Source organism: Argiope bruennichi, chromosome 8, assembly GCF_947563725.1.
Source record: "Argiope bruennichi chromosome 8, qqArgBrue1.1, whole genome shotgun sequence".
In the NCBI taxonomy this organism is placed as follows: Eukaryota; Metazoa; Arthropoda; class Arachnida; order Araneae; family Araneidae; genus Argiope; species Argiope bruennichi.
In genome coordinates this window covers 30636369-30650434 of record NC_079158.1, presented here as the reverse complement: position 1 = coordinate 30650434, position 14066 = coordinate 30636369, and the positions used below count along the sequence as shown (strand labels likewise).

The window sequence follows — 14066 nt, the reverse complement described above, 5'->3', positions numbered from 1 at the left end:
CTATATACTAAAGAGTACTACAAATAGTATTTTAAAAAAAATTCTTAAGCACTCTGCTAATATGCATGAGATTTCTTACTATAACTTTCAATAGTTTATCTGTGACAATCATATCCGAGATATTTTTAAAGGATAATAACCCGTCTAAGCGGTTACATATTCAAGCAAATTAATAAAAACTAACAAATATCTCCGTTTTCATTCAATCCATTAATTTATTCAAATGATTTTAGTATTTCTCAAATTCTTTTCTCACTGAACCAATCATCTTAATTCAACTTTTACATAACAACCTAAAAGAAAGAAGAAGAAAAAAAATCTTGTTTACTTCTTTGGAAAGAAACACATACACCCCAAAAAGTAACTTTTTTTCGTTACTGGCCTGAAAACAATTGCAGAACCTTGGGTCAGCCGAGAGTTTCACGTTCATTACTTTCTTCTGAACTTTCTGGAATCGCCATTTATGTGTGCCATTTTTTTTATTACATCGTCACGGCCAAATGTCACAACTTACCGAAGTTCCTGGCAAGTTGAGATGTTTCGAACGCAACAGGAAGAATAACTCACGTATCGAATTTCGGGCAGTGCTGTGGTGAACTGTATTGGTTCCGAATGGGGTTATGGCGGGTCATCGCCGTTTTTTGACACGAATCCACCCTTTAGAGGAAAGGGTGCGGTTCCTGATTGAACTAGGGAAAGTTTCAACTAAAGCAGAGTAATAGAAACGCAAGAAGAATAAGCTCATGCCTATGTGATGAACAAATCAGTCTGATTCATTTTGATGCTGTAAATTCATAAAACGTAGAAGATAAATTTCAGAAATGATTTCTAAATGCATTGCTGAAGTAATATTGAAGTGTTAGAATCCTAAACCAGCGGGTGTGGTCTTCCTGAAGCTTTCTTACACAGTCGCCAAATTTTTTATTCCCCCCCCCTCCGCATAAAATCATGGCAGTTGTTTAAGACCACAAACATCTTGAATGACATTAGTCAACAATAGTTATGAAATCTAAATTTTTGACATGAAACTAGCATTTTGCTGAAGTGCGATTATGTAATTTGGGGACCTTGACATCAACATTTGACATGTTAATTATATAATTTGGGGTTAATTGACATCAACATTTGACACGAAAATACTGTAGTAGTCACAAGATAACATATATTATCATGGACATCCGTATTTAAAGCATACGAAAATGCAGATCAACAAACGTTCAAATGTTTGATCGATTTGTTTCAAAATTTGAAAAAAAAAAAAAAAACTATATTTTTAGACGCTAAACATGTGTACCGAATTCCAACTATCTAGCTCTTTACTTATTGTGGTCACCGAGCCAGACAGATTTTCTGGGAATGAATTTTGTTCAACATTTGACAGAAATCTACAAATCTGATTGTAAATCTGTGAACCAAATTTCACCTGTCTTGCTCAAAGCTTTTGTGAGTTATTGTATTCACAGGTAGACAGAGTGACATTTTTCCAAAAATGTGTCTTTCGGATTTAGAGAACTCTGATACACGGACTTCCGGCAAAATCTCGAGTTTGACGATGTCACTACTTCCTCTGTACTTCGTGTACAAGAAAGTAAAAAAATAAAAACTGTAATAAAAATTTAAAACCATTAACAATTAACTCGGTTTCTAATTTTGTACCAACACTTTCTATTTATTAAAGCCTTCAAAGAAGCAAGTTTATCATATGGAAAGTAACCGTAGAGATTTGAGGAGATTCTGGGCTTAAAATGGAAGAATGTAATGATCGGACTTGGAGTAATAGAATTTCGATATATTTATATATATATTGGATGTATCTATTATGGTTTTGTTTTAATAAACGTTAAAAATGCAATGTATTCTGGATTTACAAAAATGAGTAGGTTTTTTTAAATGAATTCATATTTAATCAGAAATTAAAAGGCTTGGTTTTGAAAAGCTTTCATCTTACTCTTCCCCTGTTTGTGAAAAAATGTTCAATAAATATATATTTTTTATTTTTTCATTATTCTCCAAAGAAAGGAAAAGTGTTTACATTTCTTATTATATTAAATATTTATCTGAAATTAGAGATGCATTTTTATAATATTACTGGCATATTACTCTATAATTTAGAATAATATTTGTTGAAATAAAGTTTTAATAAACTATTTTTTTATTAAAAGTCGCTACTTACCTATCTTACATTATTTTTGTTTTTTAAAATAATATATTCACGCTTTAGTATAAGTAAATCGTAAAATAATCAGATATTGCCAATTTAATATTTTCCTTCTGGGATTCCAAACTATTCAACTCCCCATTTCTTAATGTTGGGGTTCACTTAATATTTTCAATAAATAAACTAGAAATAATTATATCAAAAAAATCTTTAAATTAATATTTCTTGAACACTCAATTGTAAATTTTTCGAAAAATGTATGATAGAATATTTTTGAATATGAAAACATGATGAATAGAATATTCTGTTTTGTAACATGCATATTTTTAAAACTTTCGCAAAAGCGAGCATGTCTGCATTCATCATTTATATCAAGGAGATGCAACCGATTAATTTCAGAAGGGGAAAGAAAAAGAGGGTGAAAAAAAAATGATACACCATTGCATCATTTAGGTAACCGTTTGACGTTGCGCAAAACTCTTCAAAATTCGCCTCACACCAAATTAACGTAATACGATCAAGCGGAAATATCGGAGGAGATTTTCCTGCAAGGAATATTTCGCAGGTGTGTTTTTTCCCAGTGACCACTCCCTGCTTTCAAGGTCACAGGTACTCTCTCTCTTAGACCGGGTGATTTTCTTCATCGGAATCATCTTGTGAAGCGAAATTTTCTTTTTTTATATAACTCGTTATATGGCATGACCTTGGCTTATATTTGTGCTGTAACTTAACAGATTTTTCGAGATAATTCTTTTGTTTTAAATTATTTTTTTCAAAAATTAAATTTATTTTAGCATTTTTCGAATGCAAAGATCACCTGAGATTAACAGTGCAAAATCCTTAATAAACACTACGTTTTATTTGCAACGTCCTCTGCATCATAACTTACTCCACCCCTTTTTTTTTATTTACCTATGTTCTCTTTTTATCTTCCCATGAAAAAACTTTTTTTTTTTCATTCATAATTAGCAGAAAAAAAAAGACAAGGAAAATATAAATGAATGGTTCGTATCCTGTGAGAACAAAAATTGAAAAGCTGGTTAGTAGACATAAAAAGGTTGGGCAAATAAACGAAAAGCCTTATTTTAAAAGTAGGCTTATCTTAAAAGTAGCCTTATCTTAAAAGTAGCCTTATCTTAAAAGTATCTTAAGTAGGTGTGTTCTAGTCCAAATGCAGCTTTTGTACGGACAGACAGTGTGGTAATTTTGTCCAAAAAAGTTGTCTTTCCATTCTAAAATTTATCCAAATATGCAAAATAAATAAATTACAATACTCTACTTAAAGTAAAAGGAAATATTTCAAAACATTAGAAGTCTTTCATATAACTATTAAAACCTACCAGATTGCATCATACTGGTATAATGCAAAATTTCTTTACTACCATATTTCAGTGATTATCAATCATGGGGGTAGCGTCCTGGTATAAGGGTAGCGCGTCTTCCCCGTGATCTGGGCGTCCTGGGTTCGAGTCCCGGTTCGGGCATGGTTGTTCTTCATCTGTGAGATGTGTGAATGTGTTCCCTCCTCCTGTAAAAAGGGGTTGTGCAAGCGAATGAGTGATGCGTGAGTAGCTAAGTCGTACTCTTGGCACTAGTTGGCACTACTACAAACAAAAGACGCTCTCCTACCGGCTTAAATCGCTGTCTTCGTAACAGCGGGCTTGTCCATGGCAAGTGCCATAAGAGACAACAACAGTGATTATCAATCTGTGAGGCTGTCTCTTCTCTTCCCCTTCCCAAAGAGTTCTGCCGCATATTATAAATAAATTGTTTGTAAGTGGAATATTAATGTAATTACTTTGAAGCTGAATTTCTAGCCTCAAACATTTTGATACATACATAAAAGAGGAAAATTACCATTCTTAGATATTTGACTTCATTAACGAAAAAGTTGAAGGGAAATTGCATCATCTGTCCTATTACTATTTTAACATGATAGTACTATATTACCTGGCATATTATATCTCCACTGCGTGATGAAAAATTCTTTTAAAACATTTCCACTAGATAGATTATTGGATTTAGAGCTATCAAATTGAGCTCGTAAGTTATTTCTTAGGTAATGAAAGCTCACTAAAAAAGAATTTTCCAAAATTTTAATTATATTTATAAGATTTGTTCTCAATAACTTCGGAGAATTTAATCATAAGAAAACTATTTTTATACCTCTTTAAAATAAGATTTTAAAAAAAAAAGCTTTTCAGTGATGCTTGTCACAATTTCATATAATTTTTCCCCTTAATTTTAATTAATTCAAAGTGCTTTTAAAAGATTATTTTACAACTGTGATTTTTATTGTTTCAATATCTGAATTTATGCACAAGCCAATGACTCGTAGCTATCAAATGCAATTTTTTTGCATGTTATCAATACTATATAACTAAGGATGAATTACAAAAAAAAATACGATGAATAAAACTTAAGTGACATATTATCATATTACGATATTTCTGAATGGATATTCAAATCTCAATTTATTAAAAATTTATTATGTATTTTAATAAAAAGATAGTAAAATTCACAAGTTTATTAAAAGTACTTAAAAAATTTTTATCGGTTTTGCTGAACATAACAATTTTTAATCAATGTCACTAATAATCCAAAAATTATTTAAAACTTTTGGCATAAATTATTCAAAAAAAGGAAAACAATCATTGCATATTTTTGTAAACATACTTTTCATTGGAATGAGGCTTCATTTGCTTAAAATAGGTAATTTGTCATTATGTTAAAAACGAATGCAAAAATGATTATTTTCCATTCGCCAGAGAAACTTGTGCATGCATTATTTAATAATTTTTTTTTTTATTTATGTTCAATTTTTAGTCACATTTTGTCTTAGAACATATAGTTTGAATAAAAGATGAGAAAAAACTTTAAAAAACAAAGAGCTAAAAATTTTAAAAAAATGAATTGCTGATAGAAATGAAATTACAATTGATGAATAATAAGTAATGAGAGGAAGGAAAAGCTAAATCTATAAATATATTTGTTTAAAATGTATGTTTTGTTTCTTAGTTTCATAATTATATATTTGTGAATAAAATGTTGAGACTTATTTCTTCATATCAGTAGAGTATCTTCTGGTAATCAATTGTTGTATGACATCAATTCTCAAATTATTAAAATATCTAAAAACATTTTTTTTAAATAATCTAGAATTTAATAGCAGTTTATTTTTATTCCTTATATAAATCAAGATTATTAATTGGAACGCATATATTTTTATTATTTATTTATTAAATTATCAATTTTTTTTCTATTTCTTCCCTTTTTTCTTATCAAACTTATTTTTAATTATTAATTTTTTTTCCTATCATCATTTTTTTCTTATTTTTAATAATTAGGAATAAATTTAGTTATTTAAAGTTCAATATCTCTGGAAATATACAATCATACGATAAATCCTTTAACCCTTTAAAGGGCCATTTTTTTCTAGTCATATTATGTTAAAATAATTTTAGGCTTGAAATTAGAATAAGAAAATTGATTCATTTAGCTTATTAGACAAATTTAATTTGATTAATTAATTTGGTTAATTAATAATTAAGTAACAAATCAAGACACATCATTTTGTGTGAGAGAAAGAACTGAGCATCTAAGTTTCTGTCTTTCTAAAAAGATTTGTCAGAACTTATGCCAACCTACATAATTTCATACAAAGATTGATAAATTTGGTGGGAAGCATACTTCCTACGGCCCTAGAAAGGGTTAAATGCATTTTTCTAGAAAATTATGCCTTACTAAAATTTCCAATTTTTTCAAGTGACAACTAATGCTGTGCAATTCTTATATTATTTTTAATCTCTCGATATTTTTATGAATTATAATACTTATGATTTTTTTTTTTTTTTTTTTTTGTAATCCGGAAAAACTAATGAACAACGTGATGATCGAATCCAACATATTTTGGCCTGCACAGGCTTTGTGATATGATTTCGAGTTTCAGGTTGAAGGATTACGGGTTCAAAACCCGATTTCACGCAAGATCTGCTGTACATGTTGATATGATACGACTTAAATTTTATGAAGATGATGAACGTCCGCCTGCTGATACTTAGAGGATTCTTAGAGAGAGAGAGGTGTTAAGTTATCCTTGTCATCTGGCTGTGAATGAAAATACTGATACCCTTCCCCAAATATTTTTCATACGCTTTAAAAGCGGGACATTGATATAACTGGACTAAACATACTAATACCTTTTGGATTTAACTTTTTAATCCAGTAAATTACCAATTTGGATCACGCATCCTATTTTACCATTCATTATAGTTTCAGTACTTACAAGAGTATAAAAAACACTCGAGATACTTAAGCATGCCCAAGCTATTTTTTTCCTTTATGCCATGTGAGTACGATTAAGATGAAATTTTTGAAAAATGTTATAAAATAGTTATATTCCTTAAAGTTTCCATAAAATAAAATGTAGAAATGCCTAAGAAACAAAAGTATATTGGTTAAAAACCAAGAATGATTTTGGGGATAAATATCGTTTTCGGGGGTGGGGTGAGGGGAGTGCTAAAAAAGATGTATAAAGCAAAGAACTTCTGGCTTGGATACTTTTTGCTTAAAAGTTTTATCAAACGATATGTACAAAATCTTTCAAATAACTTGAGATATATATTATCTAGTTTTTGAGTTAAGAAATATTTTTATCCAATTTTTAAATGCTGGTGCTAGATTGATAAATGCCAAAACTACTCCATTTTTCCGTATAATGAAATATTAAGAGGGCTGTAATATATTTTAAAGAAGTATATTGCTTATTATGCCATTCAAAAACCGCAGATTATATTGAGAAGTTATTATAACACATTTGAGCAAAAAAAGATGCATTACATTTTAATTTATAAGATTTTTGGTATAAAGATCTTAACAAAATTTGAAATCTGAGAAAACAGAATTAAAATATATATTGCACAAATACAAGAAAAATTATTTTTCAAAGAATGAATGTAGAAACAAAATCCAAAGGGGTTGATGAAAACGGCTCAGAAATTATAAATATTGAATAAAAAATATTCGATATTTTCACCAAAATTCGATTTGCTAAAGTAGTTGCATATTTGGCTTCAGTACAGATTCAAATGTTAAAAATTCTGCAATTCGATATACGAATCAGGTAAGTCGTTTCATGCTAAAAAATAAAAATAAAAATAAAAATTTCCATAAATGCGTAAAATTATGGACTTCTAAAATATTATCTGAAATAAAATTTTATCTCAAACTATCTCTAATGAAACCCAGATAAAGCGTGAAAATCATCTTTTAAAATTTCAAAAAATAGCAACATCGATTAACGGATTAGTGTTTCCTTCTCAGAAAGTTATACAAGAAACATCTTCAAATCCTTGTGATGTTTCGCATGTTGAAAGTAGGTGACAAGTTAAAACGACATGAGACGGAATAAAAGAGCATATACCTTCATCAAAGAATACACAAAATGAATTGCATAAAGTGGGTGAATCTGATGTGGTAGTACCTTCAGTCACGGTCTAAATCACACAAATGAGAGTTGTTATCAGTGAAAAAGGAAAAATTTCCTCGTATGCAAGTAAGATTCGTGGAAGATCTATTTTAGAATGAACTCCCGGGTAGCCAGTTCTGAAAGTTCCAGAGAGTAATGAAAAGTAACATATATAGGAAGAATATGAGTGATTGGAATGAAAATGAATTACCTCTTTAATCTACTCGTTGGTTACTATTCTGTACTATACAGTAATACGAATGGTCAGAATTTCTATTTATTATTTTTTTTAAATGCCTGTGTGCGTTTCAAAACAAGGGGAAAGAAACAATACAGGATATAGTCGAAATGTATAATATAAGAAAATAGATCAATATTTGATGACATAAAAATAATTTAATCACAATCATATAATCAGTCATTCAACCATTATTGCAATACATATGAAATACAAACTGTAAATGGTACAGGTAGGAAAGAAGCATAAATAACTGTTAAGATTCTGTCTTTAAACTGAAGCGACGCAGCATGATAATGTATTAGCTTGATCCGTCTATCTTTATTTTATTTTTAAAGTTTACTTTTAATTATATAGCAGCGATAACGTGTCCACGTAAATTGTGTTTAATAAAACTAGCCTCCTTTTGCGACCAGCTTGCTCGCCAAGATTGTTGACTCTTTAGGCTATTAAACTATTAATATGAAATTTAGCAGCAAATTATTGTGGATACAAAGTGTATATACTATGGAATAGAAACGGAAATGAAAATCCTGTTCTGGTTTGGTTTGTTTATATTAACGTCCCGTTTGAAGCAACACTAGGGCTATTTTGGGACGGACCTCGTAATTTTGAACCGTGGTCAGATGACGAGGACGACACCTGAGCTGGCACCCCCCTCTCCAAACCACACCAGCGGGAGGACGTTTGATCATGACGGATTTAACGTGCAACAGACCCCCTTACACGACGGTTCTTCAGTGGAATCGGGTCAAGAACCTGAAATCCTCCGGTTCCGAAGCCGAAACCTTACCACCAGGCCACCGCGGCCCAAGTCTTATTCTGGAATTAGTGATTAAAATAGTATTTTTTTATTTTAATTTTAACAATGGCAAAAGCACGCGATTGAATATTTTGATGGATGAGTTTAAATTTCATAATATTAAAAGCATTGTGACAATGTAAATTAAACTTGAATTTATTAAAAGTGAAGAAAAGAACTGTGCAGAAATGAAATCGATATGGATAAAGAGGTGATGTTTTTGAGCTTTAAGATAATGCAATTAATTATAATAAGGGAATTAATAGTTTTGGAAGTCATCTATTTCCATAAGTTGTTTGTTTGTTTCTTATGGCACTTGCCACTGACAAGCCCGCTGTTACGAAGACAGCGATTTAAGCCTGAGGGGGAGCGTCTCTTATTTTTTATAGCAGCGCCAACTAGGGCCAAGAGTACGACTTTGCCACTCACGCATCACTCATTCGCCTGCACAACCCCTTTTTACAGGAGGGCACATTCACTCATCTCACAGATAGAACAGGAAGAACAACCATGCCCAAACCGGGACTCGAACCCAGGACGCCCAGATCACGGGAAAGACGCGCTACCCATATGCCAGGACGCCGGCATTTCCAGAAGTAAGTCGTAGGTAGATGTGAAATTTTTAAAAAATGCATTCCATGTTAATCGTTTAATAGCCTAAAAAGTCAACAATAGTGAGTATTGAGCCTATTGCGACTCTCGATTATTAAATTTACCCGTTAATGCTCATTTTTTAACATCTCCCGACTGAAAGAAGCGTTTGACGAGGCGAACAGCATTAATTTTATTTAATCAGCGAAGCGTTGCATTAAATACAGCTGTAAAAACGTTGAATAAAGCAGACTGCTGAAAATTTTGTACATTGATATGTTTACATTTGATTGCTGCCATTCCATAATAAGTAATAATAGCGATTCCTGTGCCCACATATGTTGGTTTTTCGGAATAGGAAGATTGTAGCATATGTAGAAGCATGTAGTGACTAGCTTATAAGCCAGTTAACAGCTACGCTACACGAGCAATTGATTTTGTTTTGTGGTCATGTTACTGGGCTGCAAACTACAAGTTCCCAGGTTCTATTCTCTCACATTTCAATTCACCACATTGGTGACCTCGGACAATGGACCTTCGTACAGCTGTTGTGGCACCATCTACCCACAGCAACCCAAAGTCGTCAGAACTCACTTGACGCAGCAACCCAAAATCGTCAGACTCATTGGACGCAGCAACAGCAACCACTCACCCACACACGCTCGCTCGCCATAACGCTTGGCGCTACTCAAATGGGTACAGGCGCATTAGACTCAGCTAAATACATCACCACTCAACAGCCGTATCGTTCATCTCACCTGATTCACTGGAGGGAGCGTCTGTGATGAAATCTTATAAGCCACTTAACAGCTATGCTACTCGAGCAATTGCTTTTGTATTGTGGTCATGTTACTCGGCTGCAAACCACACGGTCTCAGGTTCTATCCTAGCTCATCGCAATCCGCAACAAGCCCATTTGCTAAAATAATGAAAAATATGGTTAAAATATTTTTTTTCAATTTATATAATTAAAAAAAATTCAGAAATAAAATTAGAATAACTAATATTTTTTAATGTTAAAGGTGTGAAAAAAATAATTTTTGTACGATAATATGTGCAGAAATTAATGCTTAAAAGTATAAAAATTTTGAAATTTTTTTGTTTTACCGAACATTTGTTATACTAGAACTTCGCTCCAAATTTTGTTAACTCTTAGATCCAGCTGTTTGCCTGGTAAAATATATGGACCTTTTTTATCATACTTCCAGCCTATAAAAGTTATGTAAAAATCAACAGGTTGCGTAGTATCTCTACATAAGACATTATTCGATAGAATTGGACAAGATTTCCACAACATTTGATGCTACGATCATTCTCAGTCATATTAATTGCGAATTTATGTGCCTTTTTGAAATGTGATCTGATGTATTAATAAAATTAGACTATATTGACAAAACGCTATAAGAAAAAAAATACTATCCTTGATATTTTATTGAATTTGCTGTTCCAAAGCTGTTTCTCTGTTAAAAGAGACGAAAAACATACATTTTGTGCTAAAAAATCGTTAGAGTTCCAATGATCCGAAATATTTGATAAAATAATAATTTAAATGAAAATATATTATACTATTTCATTTCCTGTAACTTCCGGAAAAAAGTGCCTTAAATGAAAGCTCTGTATCATATCTTGAATAACATGCAGCTAATTTTTACACAAAATTTAGTCGAAATTATGGAGTTTAGTATTTTTGATCTCCATATTAAATATTAAAAGCATATCTCCATAATAAAGTTTCTTAAAATGTAGTTCACAATGAAGAATTAACTTGTTTAAAAAAAATTGCGTTCCCATCGTTTTAACTACAAAAATATTTATTTTAATCAACTCCGAAGAACATTGAAAATATAAGAACACCACAGAGAATAAAAATAAAATACAAGCGAAAGTGTTCTGCGTCACAGTTACAGTTAATCTGATGCTTAAGTAAAAAAAATATATATATAATACAGTTAACAATGAAAAATTGGAAAATAAAAAATATACAGTCAAACAAACAGTTATAATTTAAAAAAGAATTCTTCAATTTTGTTTTTGCTAATCCGCTACAAGATCAGGAGCTATAGTGGAATCTGTTAACTAAGTAGCTATTTCTAAATTCCAAGTGAAAGAACTGACGAAAAACATTTGAGAGAAAGGATTAGGAGATATTTATTTAAACATAACAGAATATTTATGACAATACCAGTGAAATTAGCATCTTGCGAATGTAGTTTCAGTAAACTGAAGATGGTTGAAGCTGCTTTTATTTTTTAAAAATAATTCTTTTAAGAGGGCATTTTTAACGCTGAATGTATGAAAATTGTTTTAGATCAAATATATCATATGCTGAGAAACATATAACTTAATTCAATTTGAGGGAATGATTTTGTACTTCACTGTAGAAAGAATATATGATAAAAAAAATTACTCAAACTGCTGATAATCTACATTGCTGTTAAGAATTTTAATTATAAGTATAATTCCCATGAAACGATAAGCTTTAATGTATCGTAAACAGTTTTTATGATTAAAATGTTTAAAACCAATCTTTTGCTTTTAATAAAATGCAATATAATTGTTGTACAAGTTCTAAGAGTTACATATAAATCCATGAATTTTAAATTATCATAACTTCTCATGCGGAATGAAATTCGCATAAAAAAAGTGTCAACAAAGAATTACGACTATTAAATAACAAACAAAAGGATTTTAGGAATGATAGTTTCTTTAAATCTGCTGTTGATGTCTAATAAAAAAAGATAAAATTCGTTATTATTCAAAAGTTTGTTTTTATTTGGTTTTTATCTGTCATCGACTGTCTTTAAAAACACCGCTACTATTTTTTTTTACCTGTCTAGACAACTAGCAAAGAGGAAAATATTTATAAATGACAATTCGCTGAACAATAAAATGAAAAAAATAGGGAAAAAACTTGTTTCTCTCTATTTCCCGTTTTCCTCGAAAAAGTGAAAACATTTGATGATGAAAAAAAATTAAGAGGTAAATTTTAGCGCTTTGTCTGTTACAGCATTGTAGCGCCATCTTCACCATAATATGTATATACACTTGTACTTCATATTAACTTGAACAGTAAATTTTGAGTGACTGAATATTTCACATTTAAAAAGAAAAGATGTTATTGAGTATTTAATGAATATGCAAATATTTTGATTGTCACGTAGACCAAAACAAGAGAATAAAAGGTGAAATGGGTGATGGGAAAAAAAAACACATTGAATATGCATCATACGCATGATTTAAGTTTTTATTTTTCTCCTCTGGATGTTGCAAATGATAAGAATCAAATAACGCATGCAGACTGTTTTACTTTTAGAAGAATTGTGGAAAAATCAGAAAGGCTAACTATATGCTGATTATCTACCAGCATATACATATTGTGGCGGATTGTGATGAGCGAGGATAGAACCTGGGACCTTGTGGTTCGCAGTCCAGTAACATGACCACAATACAAAAGCAATTGCTCGAGTAGCGTAGCTGTTAACTGGCTTATAAGCTTTCACTACAATATTAAAATCTTATTACTTTAACTGTTTTGCTATTGTTCTATTCTTTGTGTATGTGAACTATTCTTACAGATTCAAGCACTTGACACCAAAGCGTTGTTAAAAACATAAGTATGTGATCTCATTTATCTTCTAACTTTTATAGTAAGTACTGTAAGTCTTTCTTATTCGTCATGTAAACTACAGAGATATCAAAGAGAATTTTTTACCTTAACATTCAACAATGGAAGAAAATCTCGCGATTAAATGTTTTATAAAATAATTAAAACAGATTGAATTTCTTGGAAACAATGAAATCTGTTGTCAAAAATTAAACAAAAATAAGACAATTTTTTTAAATTTCAAAATGGTTCAATAGTAAATTTCGTGTTGTAAAAATTTTGAATGTTTTGAGGAAAAGTACCCAAATTTCGTTTAATTTTTTTAAATAAATAGAATTTTAATTAAAGTTTTTAAAAAATTGCTCCGAAATGCGCATTTTCACCATTCAAAACATATATGTACTAAGTTTGATAACTCTGAAACAAACGGTTTATCCTTTAGAACTCACAATATGCAGCATAGACGTGCTCACTCACTTACTTTTATTATTAGTAGAGATTAAATATTTCACCCGAAACTTGCAAAAAAAGTGGTTCCAAAAGAAAATGAAAAAATAATGTTGGAAAATTCAAACTCAGGGACATAATTAAGTAGATGAAATCAATAACGAAAATTGCACTTCAATGGTATATCCAAATCTAATACATAAAAATGAATGCTTGTTTGTTCGTATTTTTTGCTGTACTGTTCATCCGATGGCGATAAAACTTTGCCAACTTAGTTTAACTTTGCTTCTTTAACTTTACCAACTTATGCTTTTAACTTTGCTTTGAACCTAGAAAAATCCATGTTTTTCACATGGCAAGTAGTATGTTGGATGCTCATGAATCGGACAGCCATGAAATTTATTTGTTTTTGCTGAAGACGGAAAAACAAAAAAATATTGTCTATCCTAAAGTATACTTAAAAATAAAGTAAAAAAACATAGAATAAATATTATTTATACTTCGCCTTTATATATCACTAGCCGGTTCGCCAATCTTAATGCAAGTTAAAATTTTAATAATTAAATATTTTATCCCATTCCAATTAAAATGGAAACTCCCATTTTAATTGCTTCTTCATTAAAATATTTTAAAACTTCAAATTTTAATAGTCATATAATTCACTCATAATATTATAAAGGCCTTCAGCCAGCCATAACGTAATATGTATCTCTCTAATTTTCTGTTAGCTCCCGTAAAATATATGCTTTAAATTAAAGT

At 30.5% G+C, this 14066-nt stretch overlaps 1 long non-coding RNA gene across 4 annotated transcripts in view; it reads right to left on the bottom strand.

Annotated features, from left to right (window-relative positions):
* LOC129980888 (uncharacterized) overlaps positions 1-14066 on the bottom strand; it is a 53816-nt gene that overhangs the window by 10615 nt on the left and 29135 nt on the right. Inside the window, exon 2 of one of the 4 annotated variants that reach the window (XR_008785275.1) lies at positions 10015-10175. The exons of 1 other annotated variant lie outside the window; for it this stretch is intronic. This is a non-coding gene — a long non-coding RNA (uncharacterized LOC129980888). Of the gene's footprint in view, positions 1-3498; positions 3514-7580; positions 7596-10014; positions 10176-14066 lie in introns of those variants that run through there. 2 more of the 4 variants (XR_008785277.1, XR_008785276.1) reach the window with 2 other exon arrangements.